Source organism: Hyla sarda, chromosome 8 (genome assembly GCF_029499605.1).
Source record: "Hyla sarda isolate aHylSar1 chromosome 8, aHylSar1.hap1, whole genome shotgun sequence".
Lineage (NCBI taxonomy): Eukaryota > Metazoa > Chordata > Amphibia > Anura > Hylidae > Hyla > Hyla sarda.
The window spans coordinates 5,178,201-5,197,819 of record NC_079196.1 but is presented as its reverse complement, the minus strand read 5'-3'; the positions used below and the strand labels follow the sequence as shown (position 1 = coordinate 5,197,819).

Here is a 19,619-nt window from a genome sequence, read left to right as displayed (position 1 = left end):
GCTGGTTGCATAACTACAACTCCCAGCATGCCCGTTGGCTGTCGGTGACTGCTGAGAGTTGTAGTTTTGCAACAGCTGAAGGCACACTGAGTTAAGTAGCAAACCAGTGTGTCTCCAGCTGTTGCATAACTACAATCCCCAGCATCCCCAGCCAAAGTAGTATGCCTCCAGCTGTTGCATAACTACAAGACCCAGCATGCCCTTCCGCTGTCCGTACATGCTGGGGGTTGTAGCTTTTGCAACAGCTGAAGGCACACTGGTTGCAAAACACTGAGTTTGTTACCAAACTCGGTGTTTCACAACCAGTGTGCCTCCAGCTGTTGCAAAACTACAACTCCCAGCATGCACTGATAGACCGTACATGCTGGGAGTTGTAGTTTTGCAACAGCTGGATGTTCCCCCCCCCCCCCAATGTGAATGTACAGGGTACACTCACATGGGCGGAGGATTACAGTAAGTATCCGGCTGCAAGTTTGAGGTGCGGCAAAATTTCTGCCGCAGCTCAAACTGCCAGCGAGAAACTACTGTGAACCCCCGCCTGTGCGACTGTACCCTAAAAACACTACACTACACTAACACAAAATAAAATAAAAAGTAAAAAACACTACATACACACATACCCCTACACAGCCCCCCTCCCCTCCCCAATAAAAATGAAAAACATCTGGTACGCCACTGTTTCCAAAACGGAGCCTCCAGCTGTTGCAAAACAACTACTCCCAGTATTGCCAGATAGCCGTTGACTGTCTAGGCATGCTGGGAGTTTTACAACAGCTGGAGGCACCCTGTTTGGGAATCACTGGCGTAGAATACCCCTATGTCCACCCCTATGCAAGTCCCTAATTTAGGCATCAAATGCGCATGGCGCTCTCACTTTGGAGCCCTGTCGTATTTCAAGGCAACAGTTTAGGGTCACATATGGGGTATCGCCGTACTCGGGAGAAATTGCCTAACAAATTTTGGGGGGTATTTTCTGCTATTACCCTTTTTAAAAATGTAAAATTTTGGGGAAAACAAGCATTTTAGGTAAAAAAATATATATATTTTTTTACATATGCAAAAGTCGTGAAACACCTGTAGGGTATTAAGGTTCAAACTACCCCTTGTTATGTTCCCCGAGGGGTCTAGTTTCCAAAATGGTATGCCATGTGTTTTTTTTTTGCTGTCCTGGCACCATAGGGGCTTCCTAAATGCGGCATGCCCCCAGAGCAAAATTCGCTTTCAAAAAGCCAAATGTGACTCCTCTTCTGAGACCTGTAGTGCGCCAGCAGAGCACTTTTCACCCCCATATGGGGTGTTTTCTGAATCGGGAGAAATCGGGCTTCAAATTTTGGGGGGTATTTTCTGCTATTACCCTTTTTAAAAATGTAAACATTTTGGGAAAACAAGCATTTTAGGTAAAAAAAAAGTTTTTTTTTTACACATGCAAAAGTCGTGAAACACCTGTAGGGCATTAAGGTTCACATTACCCCTTGTTACGTTCCCCGAGGGGTCTAGTTTCCAAAATGGTATGCCATGTGTTTTTTTTTTTTTTTTGCTGTTCTGGCACCATAGGGGCTTCCTAAATGCGGCATGCCCCCAGAGCAAAATTTCCTTCAAAAAAGCCAAATGTGACTGCTTCTCTTCTGAGACCTGTAGTGCGCCAGCAGAGCACTTTTCACCCCCATGCGAGGTGTTTTCTGTATCGGGAGAAATTGGGCTTCAAATTTTGGGGGGTATTTTCTGCTATTACCCTTTTTAAAAATGTAAAATTTTTGGGAAACCAAGCATTTTAGGTAAAAAAAAATATATATATATTTTTTACATATGCAAAAGTTGTGAATCACCTGTGGGATATTAAGGTTCACTTTACCCCTTGTTACGTTCCCTGAGGGGTCTAGTTTCCAAAATGGTATGCCATGTGTTTTTTTTGCTGTCCTGGCACCATAGGGGCTTCCTAAAGGTGACATGCCCCCCAAAAACCATTTGTCGCTCCTTCCCTTCTGAGCCCTCTACTGCGCCCGCTGAAAAATTAACATAGACATATGAGGTATGTGCTTACTCGAAAGAAATTGGGTTTCAAATACAAGTAAAAATTTTCTCCTTTTTACCCCTTGCAAAAATAAAAAAATTGGGTCTACAAGAACATGCGAGTGTAAAAAAATGAAGATTGTGAATTTTCTCCTTCACTTTGCTGCAATTCCTGTGAAACACCTAAAGGGTTAATACACTTACTGAATGTTTTTTTTAATACTTTAGGGGGTGTAGTTTTTATAATGGGGTCTTTTATGGGGTATTTCTAATATGAAGACCCTTCAAATCCACTTCAAAACTAAACTGGTCCCTGAAAAATAGTGAGTTTGAAAATTTTGTGAAAAATTTCAAAATTGCTGCTGAACTTTGAAGCCCTCTGGTGTCTTCCAAAAGTAAAAACTCATACATTTTATGATGCAAACATAAAGTAGACATATTGTATATGTGAACCCCCAAAAAATATATTTTGAATATCCATTTTCCTTACAAGCAGAGAGCTTCAAAGTTAGAAAAATGCTAAATTTTCCTTTTTTTCATCAAATTTTGGGATTTTTCACCAAGAAAGGATGCAAGTTACCACAAAATTTTACCACTAATTTAAAGTAGAATATGTCATGAAAAAACCATCTCGGAATCAGAATGATAACTAAAAGCATCAGAGTTATTAATGTTTAAAGTGATAGTGGTCAGAATTGCAAAAAACGCTCCGGTCCTTAAGGTGTAAAATGGCCTGGTCCTTAAGGGGTTAAAACTGAACGCATCATTGTTTTTCTTGTGAAATTCCCAATAAGTTTGATGTGTCACATGACCCTCTTCCTATTGAAAAAACAAAAGTTGGATTAAAAATGGCCACAAAGAGGAAGTTAATATCACCAACCATTCCCATTTTATTAAGTTGTGTCCATATAAATGGCCCACCTGTGTATGTGTGTGTATATAATATATATATATATATATATATATATATATATATATATATATATATATATACACACACACCTAATATATATACTAATATATGCACACCTAATATATATATACTAATATATACACACCTAATATATATATATATATATATATATATATATATATATATATATATATACTAATATATACACACCTAATATATATACTAATATATACCTGTATACACACACAGGTAACTGATTGTAAACTTGTAAACTAAGAGCGTTTTCAAATGTTTTCAGTGCTAGAAAATTATACAGATTTGTAAATTACTTTATAAAAATATTAACCCTTCCAGTACTTATCAGCTGCTGTATGCTCCAGAGGAAGTTGCGTAGTTCTTTCCAGTCTGACCACAGTGCTCTCTGCTGCCACCTCTGCCCATGTCAGGAACTGTCCAGAGCAGGAACAAATCCCCATAGCAAACCTCTCCTGCTCTGGACAGTTCCACTTCCTGTGGAGCATAAAACAGTTGATTTGTAAACACCCTTTTTTCTGCCATTGTACCCCTTTAACCCCTTAAGGACTCAGCCCATTTTGGCCTTAAGGACTCAGACAATTTAATTTTTACGTTTTCATTTTTTCCTCCTCGCCTTCTAAAAATCATAACTCTTTTATATTTCCATCCACAGACTAGTATGAGGGCTTGTTTTTTGCGCGACCAGTTGTCCTTTGTAATGACATCACTCATTATATCATAAAATGTATGGCGCAACCAAAAAACACTATTTTTGTGGGGAAATTAAAACGAAAAACGCAATTTTGCTAATTTTGGAAGGTTTTGTTTTCACGCCCTACAATTTCTGGTGAAAATGACATGTGTTCTTTATTCTGAGGGTCAATACGATTAAAATGATACCCATTATTATATACTTTTATATTATTGTTGCGCTTAAAAAAAATCACAAACTTTTTAACCAAATTAGTACGTTTATAATCCCTTTATTTTGATGACCTATAACTTTTTTATTTTTCCGTATAAGCGGCGGTATGAGGGCTCATTTTTTGCGCCATGATCTGTACTTTTTTTTGATACCACATTTGCATATAAAAAACTTTTAATACATTTTTTATAATTTTTTTTTTAATAAAATGTATTAAAAAAGTAGGAATTTTGGACTTTTTAAATTTTTTTTCGTTCACGCCGTTCACCGTACGGGATCATTAACATTTTATTTTAATAGTTCGGACATTTACGCACGCGGCGATACCAAATATGTCTATAAAAAATGTTTTTTACGCTTTTTGGGGGTAAAATATGAAAAAACGGACGTTTTACTTTTTTATTGGGGGAGGGGATTTTTCACTTTTTTTTTACTTTTACTCTTACATTTTTTTACATTTTTTTTTACACTTGAATAGTCCCCATAGGGGACTATTCATAGCAATACCATGATTGCTAATACTGATCTGTTCTATGTATAGGACATAGAACAGATCAGTATTATCGGTCATCTCCTGCTCTGGTCTGCTCGATCACAGACCAGAGCAGGAGACGCCGGGAGCCGCACGGAGGGAGGTGAGGGGACCTCCGTGCGGCGTTATGAATGATCGGATCCCCGCAGCAGCGCTGCGGGCGATCCGATCGTTCATTTTAATCGCGAACTGCCGCAGATGCCGGGATCTGTATTGATCCCGGCACCTGAGGGGTTAATGGCGGACGCCCGCGAGATCGCGGGCGTCGGCCATTGCCGGCGGGTCCCTGGCTGCGATCAGCAGCCGGGATCAGCCGCGCATGACACGGGCATCGCTCCGATGCCCGCGGTTATGCTTAGGACGTAAATGTACGTCCTGGTGCGTTAAGTACCACCTCACCAGGACGTACATTTACGTCCTGCGTCCTTAAGGGGTTAAGTACTTTATACTGCTGTTAAGACCCGGATACATATTTGATTGGTCGGCCAAATGCACCAATTTCAAAATCAATATAGGGGACTCCTAGCTTGTCTCCCGACAGATGTTGGGGAAAGAAGGATTAAGCATGTTTAATTTCAATGCCCGAGCCTATTGTTCTTGCTTGTAAGTAGTGTTGAGCGGCATAGGCCATAATACAAATATTCGTCATATATTCAATAAATTTGCATATTCGTAATATTCACGTTTTTTTTTCGCATAGGCGAAAATTTGCTTATGTGAAAATTTATGAACTTCATATGTATGTTGCTAATCTCCGACAACTGTATTTGCATCCTTCTCATTGGGCCACAAGCTAAAAGAAGGGAGGGATCAATATTCGCGAATATTCGCATATGCGAATATTCGCCCGGCGGTCTCACACAGTAGTATTAGAGCCTTTTTACACCACACAAGCTGGAAGCAGAGAGGGATGATCACTGTGATGTGTACTGTGAAAAAAAAAGCGAATATTCATAATTTCGAATATATAGTGCTATATTCGCGAATATTTGCGAATTCGCGAATATGCAATATTCGCGAATAAAATTTGAATTGCGAATATTCGCGAGCAACACTACTTGTAAGATGTGCAACAAGAGGTGCCTAACAGCATTTCATTCCCCCAGCAGTTGTACCCGTCATGATCATCTAGTTATCCCTTATCACGTAGATACGTTACTTAATTTCATTGATCTATTGCATATAATAAATTAACTAACTTTGCAAAAAAGTCCTAAATATAAATCTTGCATAACAAGATTTTATGCAAAATAGTAATAGACTGCTAGCAAATCTAGTGTAACCCGATCCCTCAGCGACATGCTTCATCTATTCTTCATGTTAACTAGTGCTTCCCAACCACCGTGTAGTCTGATCTTGTAGTCATATGTTACTGGAGTAGCACAGTAGGTAAATAGTGTTTTCAAACCAGGGTGCCTCCAGCTGTTGCAAAACTACAACTCCCAGCATGCCCGGACAGCCTTTGGCTGTCCGGGTATGCTGGGAGTTGTAGCTTTGCAACAGCTGGAGGCACACTGGTTGGGAAACATTGATATGAAATATAGAGAAAAAGTTTTGGAGTAACACATCACAGTAAGATCAGACTACACGGGTTATTTGCAGTCTGTTACCATGGAGACACGTTTTAAAGGCTGCACACAGTATCGCATTTTTTCGATCAAGAATTGTTGCAAATGTTATGCAGATCCTTTAAGAGGTTAAAGTTTCACAAAACTCCGTCACCATAAATCACTTCTGAAGGGAAACGGGGAAACTTTCATCTCCCATCCGCGTATTAGCGACATGTGACATTTTATCAGCCCGAAACATTGTAACCTCCCCCCCCCCCCCCATCGCGAATGCGCCGCCTGGCAATGTTATCAAAATGTTTATCGCTAACAAGTCCGAAAGTAGAAATTGTGTTTCGGGAAGCGGTGATGTATGTTTCAGATCGGAGCTTGAAAGACATAAAACAAGACAAATATGTAATTACATCCCGATCCGCTCTTCCCGCGTGCCACCAGTCATTATTTGCATTTCTACGCGCGGAGTGATGGGACGGCGCACTTGATATTCATTTATTCCGCGGTCGGTAATCTATATTTAATAGACTACCAGACTGTGGCATAATACGGCGCTTAAGCAGAGCGCTCGCACTCGGATGGGGGGTTATTGCTGGGATAACCTGTACTTAGATCTGACTGCGACGCTAAGTCGACCGAACATCGCTGAAAACACGAGGAGACGGACGGAAGTCTCTGAAAAATGACGCCAACTCGCCGCGTCCGGAGAGATGCCAGGAACGTCCAGGGGTAAAAGGGGAACAAAAGACAGATCCGCAAGAACAAAGACAAAGAAAAGTGAGAGGGGAACACAAAACAATGGCGCACAGTGACTGCGCTGGGTCCGGGAGATCAGAATTATAATGACTTTAACAAATAAGCCACAGACTCTCAGAAGACGAAAAAAAAAGCATAAAAAAGAATTAGTGGAATGTAAATTTTTCACTATGAAGTAATAGAAACTTTACTATATACCAAAGCTTTATTCCTTAGAGGGTCATGAGTTCTGATTGACTCTTCTGTGGGACATATTACATTATTCAGCCTGATCTTCCTGGTTCATGAACAGGGTAGTGTTGGGCACAAATATTTGCATTTCAAATTTTTTTCACGAATATCACAAATTTGGGAATTCGTTAATATTGTGAATATATTCGCTATATGTTCGAAATTGAGAATATTCGATTTTTCCCCGCATATTCGCATATTCCTTCTTCTCACTTGTGGGCCAATTAGAATGATGTAAATACAATTGTCAGTGGTTATCAACAACATCATGAGCAACCAATAGGAAAGTCCCCCCCCCCCCCCCTCACTGGGGTCTTCATCAAATACGCGATTATGCAAATATTCACATATGCGAATATAACGAATATGCGAAATTCGCGAATATAGGACAAATATTCGTCTATATATTCGCGAAATATTGCAAATTCGAATGTGGGCAATGCCGCTCATCACTAGAACAGGGTCAATATCCATTAGTTTGCTGTTTTGTTATTGCAAACATTAATCCAAGTCACTGTTATGCTGGGTTCAGTCTCTAGACTGGTGCAGCAGAGCTGTGATGTTGGGTTCAGGTTAAGGATCGGTGCAGCAGAGCTGTCATGTTGAGTTCAGGTTAGGGATAGGTGCAGCAGAGCTGTGATGTTGGGTTCAGGTCATGAATTGGTGCAGCAGAGCTGTGTTGTTGGGTTCAGGTTAAGGATTGGTGCAGCAGAGCTGTGATGTTGGGTTCAGGTCATGAATTGGTGCAGCAGAGCTGTGTTGTTGGGTTCAGGTTAAGGATTGGTGCAGCAGAGCTGTGATGTTGGGTTCAGGTTAAGGATTGGTGCAGCAGAGCTGTGATGTTGGGTTCAGGTTAAGGATCGGTGCAGCAGAGCTGTGATGTTGGGTTCAGGTTAAGGATCGGTGCAGCAGAGCTGTGATGTTGGGTTCAGGTTAAGGATCGGTGCAGCAGAGCTGTCATGTTGAGTTCAGGTTAAAAGGGGTTATCCAGGAAAAATAACTTTTTTTTTATATATATCAACTGGCTCCAGAAAGTTAAACAGATTTGTAAATTACTTCTATTAAAAAACCTTAATCCTTTCAGTACTTATGAGCTTCTGATGTTAAGGTTGTTCTTTTCTGTCTAAATCCTCTCTGATGACACGTGTCTCGGGAAACGCCCAGTTTAGAAGAGGTTTGCTATGGGGATTTGCTTCTAAACTGGGCGTTTCCCGAGACACGTGTCATCAGAGAGCACTTAGACAGAAAAGAACAACCTTAACTTCAGAAGCTCATAAGTACTGAAAGGATTAATATTTTTTAATAGAAGTAATTTACTAATCTGTTTAACTTTCTGGAGCCAGTTGATATATAAAAAAAAAGTTTTAAGGATTGGTGCAGCAGAGCTGTGATGTTGGGTTCAGGTTAAGGATCGGTGCAGCAGAGCTGTGATGTTGGGTTCAGGTTAAGGATCGGTGCAGCAGAGCTGTCATGTTGAGTTCAGGTTAGGGATAGGTGCAGCAGATCTGTGATGTTGGGTTCAGGTTATGAATTGGTGCAGCAGAGCCGTGATGTTGGATACAGGTTAAGGATCGGTGCAGCAGAGCTGTGATGTTGGGTTCAGGTTAAGGATCGGTGCAGCAGAGCTGTGATGTTGGATACAGGTTAAGGATCGGTGCAGCAGAGCTGTGATGTTGGGTACAGATTAAGGATCGGTGCAGCAGAGCTGTGATGTTGGGTTCAGGTTAAGGATCGGTGCAGCAGAGCTGTGATGTTGGGTTCAGGTTAGGGATCGGTGCAGCAGAGCTGTCATGTTGAGTTCAGGTTAAAAGGGGTTATCCAGGAAAAATAACTTTTTTTTTTATATATATCAACTGGCTCCAGAAAGTTAAACAGATTTGTAAATTACTTCTATTAAAAAACCTTAATCCTTTCAGTACTTATGAGCTTCTGAAGTTAAGGTTGTTCTTTTCTGTCCAAGTGCTCTCTGATGACACGTGTCTCGGGAAACGCCCAGTTTAGAAGAGGTTTGCTATGGGGATTTGCTTCTAAACTGGGCGTTTCCCGAGACACGTGTCATCAGAGAGCACTTAGACAGAAAAGAACAACCTTAACTTCAGAAGCTCATAAGTACTGAAAGGATTAATATTTTTTAATAGAAGTAATTTACTAATCTGTTTAACTTTCTGGAGCCAGTTGATATATAAAAAAAAAGTTTTAAGGATTGGTGCAGCAGAGCTGTGATGTTGGGTTCAGGTTAGGGATAGGTGCAGCAGAGCTGTGATGTTGGGTTCAGGTTGAGGATCGGTGCAGCAGAGCTGTGATGTTGGGTTCAGGTTAAGGATCGGTGCAGCAGAGCTATGATGTTGGGTTCAGGTTATGGATCTGTGCAGCAGAGCTGTGATGCCAGGACAGGTTAAGGATTGGTGCAGCAGAGCTGTGATGTTGGATACAGATTAAGGATCGGTGCAGCAGAGCTGTGATGTTGGATACAGGTTAAGGATCGGTGCAGCAGAGCTGTGATGTTGGGTACAGGTTAAGAATTGCTGCAGCAGAGCTGTGATGTTGGGTTCAGGTTATGGATAGATGCAGCAGAGCTGTGATGTTGGGTTCAGGTTAAGGATCGGTGCAGCAGAGCTGTGATGTTGGGTTCAGCTTAGGGATAGGTGCAGCAGAGCTGTGATGTTGGGTTCAGGTTAAGGATAGGTGCAGCAGAGCTGTGATGCCAGGACAGGTTATGAATTGGTGCAGCAGAGCTGTGATGCCAGGACAGGTTAGGGATAGGTGCAGCAGAGCTGTGATGTTGGGTTCAGGTTAAGGATTGGTGCAGCAGAGCTGTGATGTTGGGTTCAGGTTAAGGATTGGTGCAGCAGAGCTGTGATGTTGGGTTCAGGTTAAGGATTGGTACAGCAGAGCTGTGATGTTGGGTTCAGGTTAAGGATCGGTGCAACAGAGCTGTGATGTTGGGTTCAGGTTAAGGATAGGTGCAGCAGAGCTGTGATGCCAGGACAGGTTATGAATTGGTGCAGCAGAGCTGTGATGCCAGGACAGGTTATGAATTGGTGCAGCAGAGCTGTGATGTTGGGTTCAGGTTAAGGATCGGTGCAGCAGAGCTGTGATGTTGGGTTCAGGTTAAGGATAGGTGCAGCAGAGCTGTGATGCCAGGACAGGTTATGAATTGGTGCAGCAGAGCTGTGATGCCAGGACAGGTTAAGGATCGGTACAGCAGAGCTGTGATGCCGGGACAGGTTATGAATCGGTGCAGCAGAGCTGTGATGCCAGGACAGGTTATGAATTGGTGCAGCAGAGCTGTGATGCCAGGACAGGTTATGAATTGGTGCAGCAGAGCTGTGATGCCAGGACAGGTTATGAATTGGTGCAGCAGAGCTGTGATGCCGGGACAGGTTATGAATCGGTGCAGCAGAGCTGTGATGCCAGGACAGGTTATGAATTGGTGCAGCAGAGCTGTGATGCCAGGGCAGGTTATGAATTGGTGCAGCAGAGCTGTGATGCCAGGACAGGTTGAGCACCTTCCTGTAGAAAGCTTCCAAATGCAAAAGACAAAGTCATCAGATCCTCAGGAAGAGAAATAAATGAGCAGATGCAAAAGAAAAGAAACACAAAGAGGCATCTGCAGAGTCTTAGTGTGATAGTATCTGTGCACTTATAATATTTGTTTTATTATTTTTAACCCCTTCCTGACATTTGACACACACATTATAAAGTCTTTTATGGAGAATGGAGCAGGTTCAGGAGCGGGGGCCCTCTTTACATGGCAAGTACCGGCGACATAACACAGCCGCCACCTGCCTGCAGCCCCCTCAGTCTCACTGCAAAGAGTTATGAATTGGTGCCGCAGAGCTGTGATGCCAGGACAGGTTAGGGATAGGTGCAGCAGAGCTGTGATGTTGGGTTCAGGTTAAGGATTGGTGCAGCAGAGCTGTGATGTTGGGTTCAGGTTAAGGATTGGTGCAGCAGAGCTGTGATGTTGGGTTCAGGTTAAGGATTGGTACAGCAGAGCTGTGATGTTGGGTTCAGGTTAAGGATCGGTGCAGCAGAGCTGTGATGTTGGGTTCAGGTTAAGGATCGGTGCAGCAGAGCTGTGATGTTGGGTTCAGGTTAAGGATCGGTGCAGCAGAGCTGTGATGTTGGGTTCAGGTTAAGGATAGGTGCAGCAGAGCTGTGATGCCAGGACAGGTTATGATCTTATTTAGTTGTATGTAATACAATACAACTAAATACACTTAGCCAATCAGTGAGTAAGGCGGGATGCTGCTGCTGCTGTCAGTGATTGGCTGAGCACACGATCAATGTAGGGAAGAGCTCATCTCAGAAACAGGAAGTAGTCAGAGCTGCTGGGACAATGTAACCCCACAGGAGGAGCCCCAGGGGCCTGAGGTAGGTGAGTATGTGTTTTTTTTTTTTATGCTGCATCCAGCAGAATATAAAGTATTTTTTTTTTTCTGTCTAGATAACTCAATTTAGAAAGGGGCCCTAATAAAGGCATCTTAGAGCTCTAAGTGCAAGAAAAGCTGAATATGCTAAAGTATCTAATCCTATAGGACTCTTATATCACTAAATGGCATAACTAGAATTCACCTATAGTGGGCACCATTCCTGGGTATTGATCTACGACTCACAGTACTCAGATACCACCGGGATTTACAGTAGAATCAAGGCAGTATGACAAACAGATGTCAATAATGGCAAATAACGAGAATATCAGATGACAAGAACTGGCGATGATGGAATAAATGATGGCACAAACAAATGACCATGTAAATAGTCAGAATAGAAAAAGACAAGAACAGATGCAAGGACTCACTTTAGATAGCTGTCCCTAATCTTTCCCTAGATCTTTTCCCTGAACTCTAACCTAACACTAGGCAAACTAACCTCATTGTGAATGCAGTGTTACTAAGGCAACGCTGGACTATCTCTTCCTAGCAGAAAGAGAAGAAACTATTACAAGAAAAAAAACACAGAGACAACAAGATAAACTGAAAAAAAAACAAAAAACAGAAGCAACAAAATACGGATTACGCAAAGAAGAACAAACTTAGGAACTAGAAACTTACCTAGAATAATATAGTAGAGAGATACAAGGATTATTGGGTTTAAACTAAAGTAGAATACGGTATAATTCACACAGAACTGCACAAGCTTGGGATTTAAAGGGGTATTCCACTTCCCCGATGTTCGGAACATTTTGTTCTGAATGCTGGGTGTGGGCTGCGGGGTCATGATGCCAAGGCCATGCCCCTTGTAATGTCACACCACGCCCCCTCAATACAAGTCTATGGGAGGGGGTGTGGTGGCTGTAACGCCCTCTCCAATAGACTTGCATTGAGGGGCATGAGGTGAAGTCACAAGGGGCGTGGCCATGAGATCGCAATCCCCACAGCCCTCACCCACCGTTCGGAACAAAATGTTCTGAACGCTGAGGAAGTGGAGTACCCCTTTAAGTCCCAGGCTTGTGCAGTTCTGTGGGAATTATACCGTATGCTCCTTTCCGAATGATGGGGAAGTGGAGCACCCCTTTAAGAGAGGCTAACCAATAGGAACTCCACTCTGAACAATTCAGGACTGGCACTCAAGATTAACTGATCCAGAGCAATGGATCAGCTGGGAGACAACTTAATACACTGTATCACTCCTTTGTTTTCATTCTAAACTTCCCACGGGGGCGACATCCGCGTCTTGCAAACTTTCAACATTGTCTAAAACTAAATGTATGAAGTAGTTTGGATTTATAGGATCCCGATGCTAAAGACCATTTATGTATAAATACCAAGTAATCGACCTCATGCAGATAGTAATGACCTGCTCCGGCCTCCTGGGGGAGCTCCTGACGACATCCCGCCTTCTCCTCCACAATGTTCTACAGTCTGTAATGTCTTAATGAGGATAATGGTTGTGTCTGCAATCAGAAGCTTTTATGTAAGAGAGGAATAAGCCTTTAATGCCATCCATATGGGTCCGATCCCTGCAGGACAGGAAGTGTGATGTGCGCAAGAAATAAACCTCCCATCAACAACTTCAGCTCCAATGGCTTCTAAGCTCTTAAACTTCTCCCAACATATTTGTGGATCTTTAGGATGAAGAATGACTTGTATCCGGGGCCTCGGGGATCGTGGGTAATAAGTGGCGCTTCTCTTCTGCTTTTTATGCTTCCAGGTGAGCAGATGATTCTGACAATAATAGTCGAATCCTTTAAATGTCTCACTACCTGCTGCTGCCACAAGTCTAATCTCCTTCCTGTGCGAGGATTCATTATCCCGGTGTCCTTGAAGATGGTAAAACCCACAGAGCTCAATAAATGTGTAAATTAAAGGGGTGGCAGACATGTGTATGGAAAGACTCCGCATATCAGGGGCCTCCATCCTGCAGAGGGCACAGACACTTAAGATGTGATATGTCTAAATGTATGGAGCTTCTGTGTGTTATTCTAGTATAAATATGTATGTACATGATCTCCGTATATTTATTCTATGTATTATTCAGGTCTATGGAGAAGACGGGGATCAGGAATCAAACTAGATTCTTTAAAGATGCATCAAATCTCTGGGGAGATGTCTGTGCGCCATTGTCACACTATGTTATTTCTCATGTTTTATTGCCTTTTTTTCTTCAAATACTTTCTTTGACATATTTACTTAAAGGGGTACTCCAGTGGAAAACATATATATAATCTTTTTTTTTTTTTTTTTTTTTTCAAATCAACTGGTACCAGAAATGTAAAGAGATTTGCAAATAACTTCTATGTAAAAATCTTAATCCTTCCAGTATTTATCAGCTGCTGTATGCTCCACAGGAAGTTGTGCAGTTCTTTCCAGTCTGACCACAGTGCTCTCTGCTGACACCTCTGTCCATGTCAGGAACTGTCCAGAGCAGGAGAGGTTTGCTATGGGGATACCAGCACTTCGTCATTTTCTTGTTCATAAAAGGTAAAATATAGTTCCCCACATTAGGTGCAGTATAGTTCCCCCACATTAGGTGCAGTACAGTTCCCCCACATTAGGTGCAGTATAGTTCCCCACATTAGGTGCAGTATAGTTCCCCACATTAGGTGCAGTATAGTTCCCCCACATTAGGTGCAGTATAGTCCCCCACATTAGGTGCAGTATAGTTCCCCCACATTAGGTACAGTATAGTCCCCCACATTAGGTGCAGTATAGTTCCCCACATTAGGTGCAGTATAGTTCCCCACATTAGGTGCAGTATAGTTCCCCCACATTAGGTGCAGTATAGTCCCCCACATTAGGTGCAGTATAGTCCCCCACATTAGGTGCAGTACAGTTCCCCACATTAGGTTGGCAGTATAGTTCCCCCACATTAGGTGCAGTACAGTTCCCCCACATTAGGTGAAGTATAGTTCGCCCACATTAGGTGCAGTATAGTTCCCCCACATTAGGTGCAGTATAGTCCCTCACATTAGGTGCAGTACAGTTCCCCACATTAGGTTGGCAGTATAGTTCCCCCACATTAGGTGCAGTATAGTCCCTCACATTAGGTGCAGTATAGTTCCCCCACATTAGGTTGGCAGTATAGTTCCCCCACATTAGGTGCAGTATAGTCCCTCACATTAGGTGCAGTATAGTCCCCCACATTAGGTGCAGTACAGTTCCCCACATTAGGTTGGCAGTATAGTTCCCCCACATTAGGTGCAGTATAGTCCCTCACATTAGGTGCAGTACAGTTCCCCACATTAGGTTGGCAGTATAGTTCCCCCACATTAGGTGCAGTATAGTCCCTCACATTAGGTGCAGTATAGTTCCCCCACATTAGGTGCAGTATAGTTCCCCACATTAGGTGCAGTATAGTCCCTCACATTAGGTGCAGTACAGTTCCCCCACATTAGGTGCAGTACAGTTCCCCCACATTAGGTTGGCAGTATAGTTCCCCCACATTAGGTGCAGTATAGTCCCTCACATTAGGTGCAGTATAATCCCCCACATTAGGTGCAGTATAGTTCCCCACATTAGGTGCAGTACAGTTCCCCCATATTAGGTGCAGTATAGTTCCCCACATTAGGTGCAGTATAGTCCCTCACATTAGGTGCAGTATAGTCCCTCACATTAGGTGCAGTATAGTGCCTCACATTAGGTGAAGTATAGTTCGCCCACATTAGGTGCAGTATAGTTCTCCACATTAGGTGCAGTATAGTCTCCCACATTAGGTGCAGTATAGTTCTCCACATTAGGTGCAGTATAGTCCCCCACATTAGGTGCAGTATAGTTCTCCACATTAGGTGCAGTATAGTCCCCCACATTAGGTGCAGTATGTTCCCCACATTAGGTGCAGTATAGCTTCCCCACATTAGGTGCAGTACAGTTCCCCCACATTAGGTGCAGTACAGTTCCCCTACATTAGGTGCAGTACAGTTCTCCCACATTAGGTGCAGTATAGTTCCCCACATTAGGTCCAGTATAGTCCCTCACATTAGGTGCAGTATAGTTCTCCACATTAGGTGCAGTATAGTTCCCCACATTAGGTGCAGTATAGTTCCCCCACATTAGGTGGAGTATAGCTCTCCACATTAGGTGCAGTATAGTTCCCCACATTAGGTGCAGTATAGTTCCCCCACATTAGGTGCAGAATAGTCCCCCACATTAGGTGCAGTATAGTCCCTCACATTAGGTGCAGTATAGTTCCCCCACATTAGGTGCAGTATAGTTCCCCACATTAGGTGCAGTATAGTCCCTCACATTAGGTGCAGTACAGTTCCCCCACATTAGGTGCAGTACAGTTCCCCCACATTAGGTTGGCAGTATAGTTCCCCCACATTAGGTGCAGTATAGTCCCTCACATTAGGTGCAGTATAGTCCCTCACATTAGGTGCAGTATAATCCCCCACATTAGGTGCAGTATAGTTCCCCACATTAGGTGCAGTACAGTTCCCCCATATTAGGTGCAGTATAGTTCCCCACATTAGGTGCAGTACAGTTCCCCCATATTAGGTGCAGTATAGTTCCCCACATTAGGTGCAGTATAGTCCCTCACATTAGGTGCAGTATAGTCCCTCACATTAGGTGCAGTATAGTGCCTCACATTAGGTGAAGTATAGTTCGCCCACATTAGGTGCAGTATAGTTCTCCACATTAGGTGCAGTATAGGCCCCCACATTAGGTGCAGTATAGTTCTCCACATTAGGTGCAGTATAGTCCCCCACATTAGGTGCAGTATGTTCCCCACATTAGGTGCAGTATAGCTTCCCCACATTAGGTGCAGTACAGTTCCCCCACATTAGGTGCAGTACAGTTCCCCTACATTAGGTGCAGTACAGTTCTCCCACATTAGGTGCAGTATAGTTCTCCCACATTAGGTGCAGTATAGTTCTCCCACATTAGGTGCAGTATAGTTCTCCACATTAGGTGCAGTATAGTTCTCCACATTAGGTGCAGTATAGTTATCATCATTAGGTGCAGTATAGTTATCATCATTAGGTGCAGTATAGTCCCTCACATTAGGTGCAGTATAGTTCCCCACATTAGGTCCAGTATAGTCCCTCACATTAGGTGCAGTATAGTTCCCCACTTTAGGTGCAGTATAGTTCTCCACATTAGGTGCAGTATAGTTCCCCACATTAGGTGCAGTATAGTTCCCCCACATTAGATGGAGTATAGCTCTCCACATTAGGTGCAGTATAGTTCCCCACATTAGGTGCAGTATAGTTCCCCCACATTAGGTGCAGAATAGTTCCCAACATTAGGTGCAGTATAGTCCCTCACATTAGGTGCAGTATACCATGCACGCGTGTCCTCCTCACCGCTCAGCTCCGATTGGCTCTGTTACTATGGGCGCATGCACGGAACGTCCCTGCGTGCGCTTCCTCCCGGCGGCCCTTGCATTTTTAAAGTTAACGCAGGGGCCGCCGCAGAGAGGTAACCGGGGCATCCTTGTGTCCCGAAAAGATTTTTCGGGACACAGGGATGTCCCTAATGTGACGCAGCCACATCTCAAAGTGGCCCAATGTCCGGCGGCCCACCAGGAAATTTCCCGGTATCCCAGTAAGCCAGTCTGGGCCTGTTCCTGACACGGCCAGAGGTGTCAGCAGAGAGCACTTTGTTCAGACTAGAAAGAACAACTCAGCTTCCTCTGTAGCATACAGCAGCTGATAAGTCCTGGAAGGATTAAGATTTATTAATAGAAGTAATTTCCAAATCAGGTTAACTTTCTGGAACCAGTTGATTAAAATATATATATATATATGTAGAGATTTCACTGGAGTACCCTTTTAAGCAGCTGTAAGTTCAGAGCTCAGTGGGTGTACCCTGATTGTTGGGCTGCAGGTTGAGAGCTCAGTGGGTGCTCCCTTTGTGAAATTGGTGGTTTAGAGCTAAATCAGAGTTCTTTTTTTTTTTTGTCGAGTTTTAAGTTTAGAACCCAGTGAGTCCCTAAGTTAGCTTAAAGGAGTATTCCACTGGCCAGCGTTCTGAACATTTAGTTCCGAACACTGTGTGCCCGCTGCGGGGGTCGGCCATGCCAACTTGTAATGTCACGCCACGCCCTCTCAGTGCAAGTCTATGAGAGGGGGCGTGGCAGCTGCCACGCCCCCTCCCATAGACTTGCATTGAGGGGTGTGGCGTGACATCACAAGTGGTCGTGGACGACCCCCACAGTGCACGCACACAGTGTTCGGAACTAAATGTTCCGAACGCTGGCCAGTGGAATACCCCTTTAATAACATGTCACTTTACACTGGGTTTGCAGTGTGTACGGCTCTATTCACACTGCTGTAAACATTGCAAAAGCTGAGCAGGTGAAGTATGGTGGGAAAAATAATTTAGCTGCACCCCTCAGAGACATGTGACCTGCAGTCCATCCAGCAGTTCCTATCCAGGTTTGTATAGACTCTACTAGTCGCCTCTTTCCTTCTTCCCGTCAGTGTTTACTGCGGTTCTTTCATTATATTCACAAACCAAGACACACAATAGTATGAATAGAGCTTAAGGACAAAACAATATGTTTGTAAATGTTCTGTGATGCAGGAAATACTGGAGAACAAGATAATACAGAAACTAAATAAAAATGATGCACTAATTCGGAGAAAGCGAGTCAGTCGGCACTGCCTTCTGTACACACCATGCAGAAACGGTCCAGTAACGGTATTCACCTGTGGTTCCCTATTACACGATATTCCTCGGTGATGCTCTCTCTAGACCAGGCAAAATGAAGAGTAAGAACAAAAGAACGAAGGCAGATGGCACTCACCGATACTAGAAATATATTTTTTTAATAGCTCAGACAGCATGAGTCTAACAATGCATATGGCCGTCGGCCGTTTCACACCGCACCCTGTGCGGTGTGAAACGGCCCGTCGGCCATATGCATTGTTAGACTCATGCTGTCTGAACAATAAAAACTAGATTTCCAGCATTGGTGAGTGCCATCTGCCTTTGTTAATTACTTTAAATAAAAATTAACTGAATGCACTAGGAATCGATCCCACACACGTTTTCTCCAGAGCTTCCCAGGGTAGATCAGTGAATATTCAGAGAAGTCTGAGAATATTCTCCATTACACGTTTAGTGTCACTTACCCTTCCCCCCCCCCCCCCAAAAAAAAAAAAAAATATCCCCAGAGAAATCTCCAGATTTCTACAAGAACCGTATCATGTGATAATCCCGTACAGACAGCAGGAATCCACCCGGGGCGGACATCTCTACCTGGTGTTCACCATCTCGGAGACAATGCGGCTGCTAACATTTTACCCGCACACCTTATCTGAATGCAAATTCTGTTATTTCATCCACAGAGGTAGTAGAATTGTCTCCTTTGATTGAAACTTCCAGCAAAATCCTGTTTCCCGCGACATGAAAAGTGTCTGCACCCCACACCGAGATCATATGCAAAGAAGACAAGAAGGTTCTCATTTATCTTTAAACGGACAAGTGCGACAAACTTCACTAAGACGCAACACAGAGATTGTGTTTCTTGTTGTTATTTTATTATAGTTTTTTTTTTCTCTTTTTTGCTTTTATCATTTTATTTTTTATTAATTTTTTATCTAGAAGGTTAAATTCATTATATATATATTTTTAAGTCATTCAAATTTTTTTAATTATTGTTACCATCCTCCTTTGTGATGGCGTCTCTTCTCTAAACAATCTTAGGGATTGCGTTTCAAGGTTAAATGAGCACAATGTCAGATCCATAAACTTTTTATATGTTGTTACTGATGAAAATGTAAGACCTTTTGTAATATGGTTGTTTTAACCCCTAACGACCACAGACGTAAATGTACGTCCTACTGGTGCTACTTCGTGCACCAGTATGTTTATTTACATCCTGTATATGACTGTGAGCATTAGAGCGATGCTCGTGTCATGCACGGCAGGTCCTGGCTGTGTCCTGGCTGCGATCGCGCTGATGTTCACCATTAACCCCTCAGATGCCATGATCAATACAGATCGCAGCATCTGCAGCAATGCGCATGTTTAAATGGATGATCGGATCACCTGCCTCCGTCCGTCTCCTGGGGTCTTCTGCTCTGGTCTGAGATCGAGCAGACCAGAGCAGAAGATCGCCGAAAACACTAATCAGTGCTGTGCCCTATGCACCGCACTGAACAGTATTATCAGTCAAATGATTGCTATAAATGGTATCATATGGGGACATAAAATAGGTAAAAAAAAAGGGAAAAAAATTGAAAAATCCCCTCCCCCAATAAAAATGTAAAATGCCCCTTTTTTC

The 19,619-nt window shown here is 43.1% G+C and overlaps 1 long non-coding RNA gene across 1 annotated transcript in view; it reads left to right on the top strand.

The window, feature by feature from the left end:
- The window catches only part of LOC130284364 (uncharacterized), a 115,923-nt gene extending 96,542 nt beyond the window's left edge, over nt 1-19,381 (top strand). The window contains exon 4 of the long non-coding RNA XR_008847001.1: nt 18,682-19,381. This is a non-coding gene — a long non-coding RNA (uncharacterized LOC130284364). The remainder of the gene's footprint in view (nt 1-18,681) is intronic.
- Nucleotides 19,382-19,619: the final 238 nt, after the last annotated feature.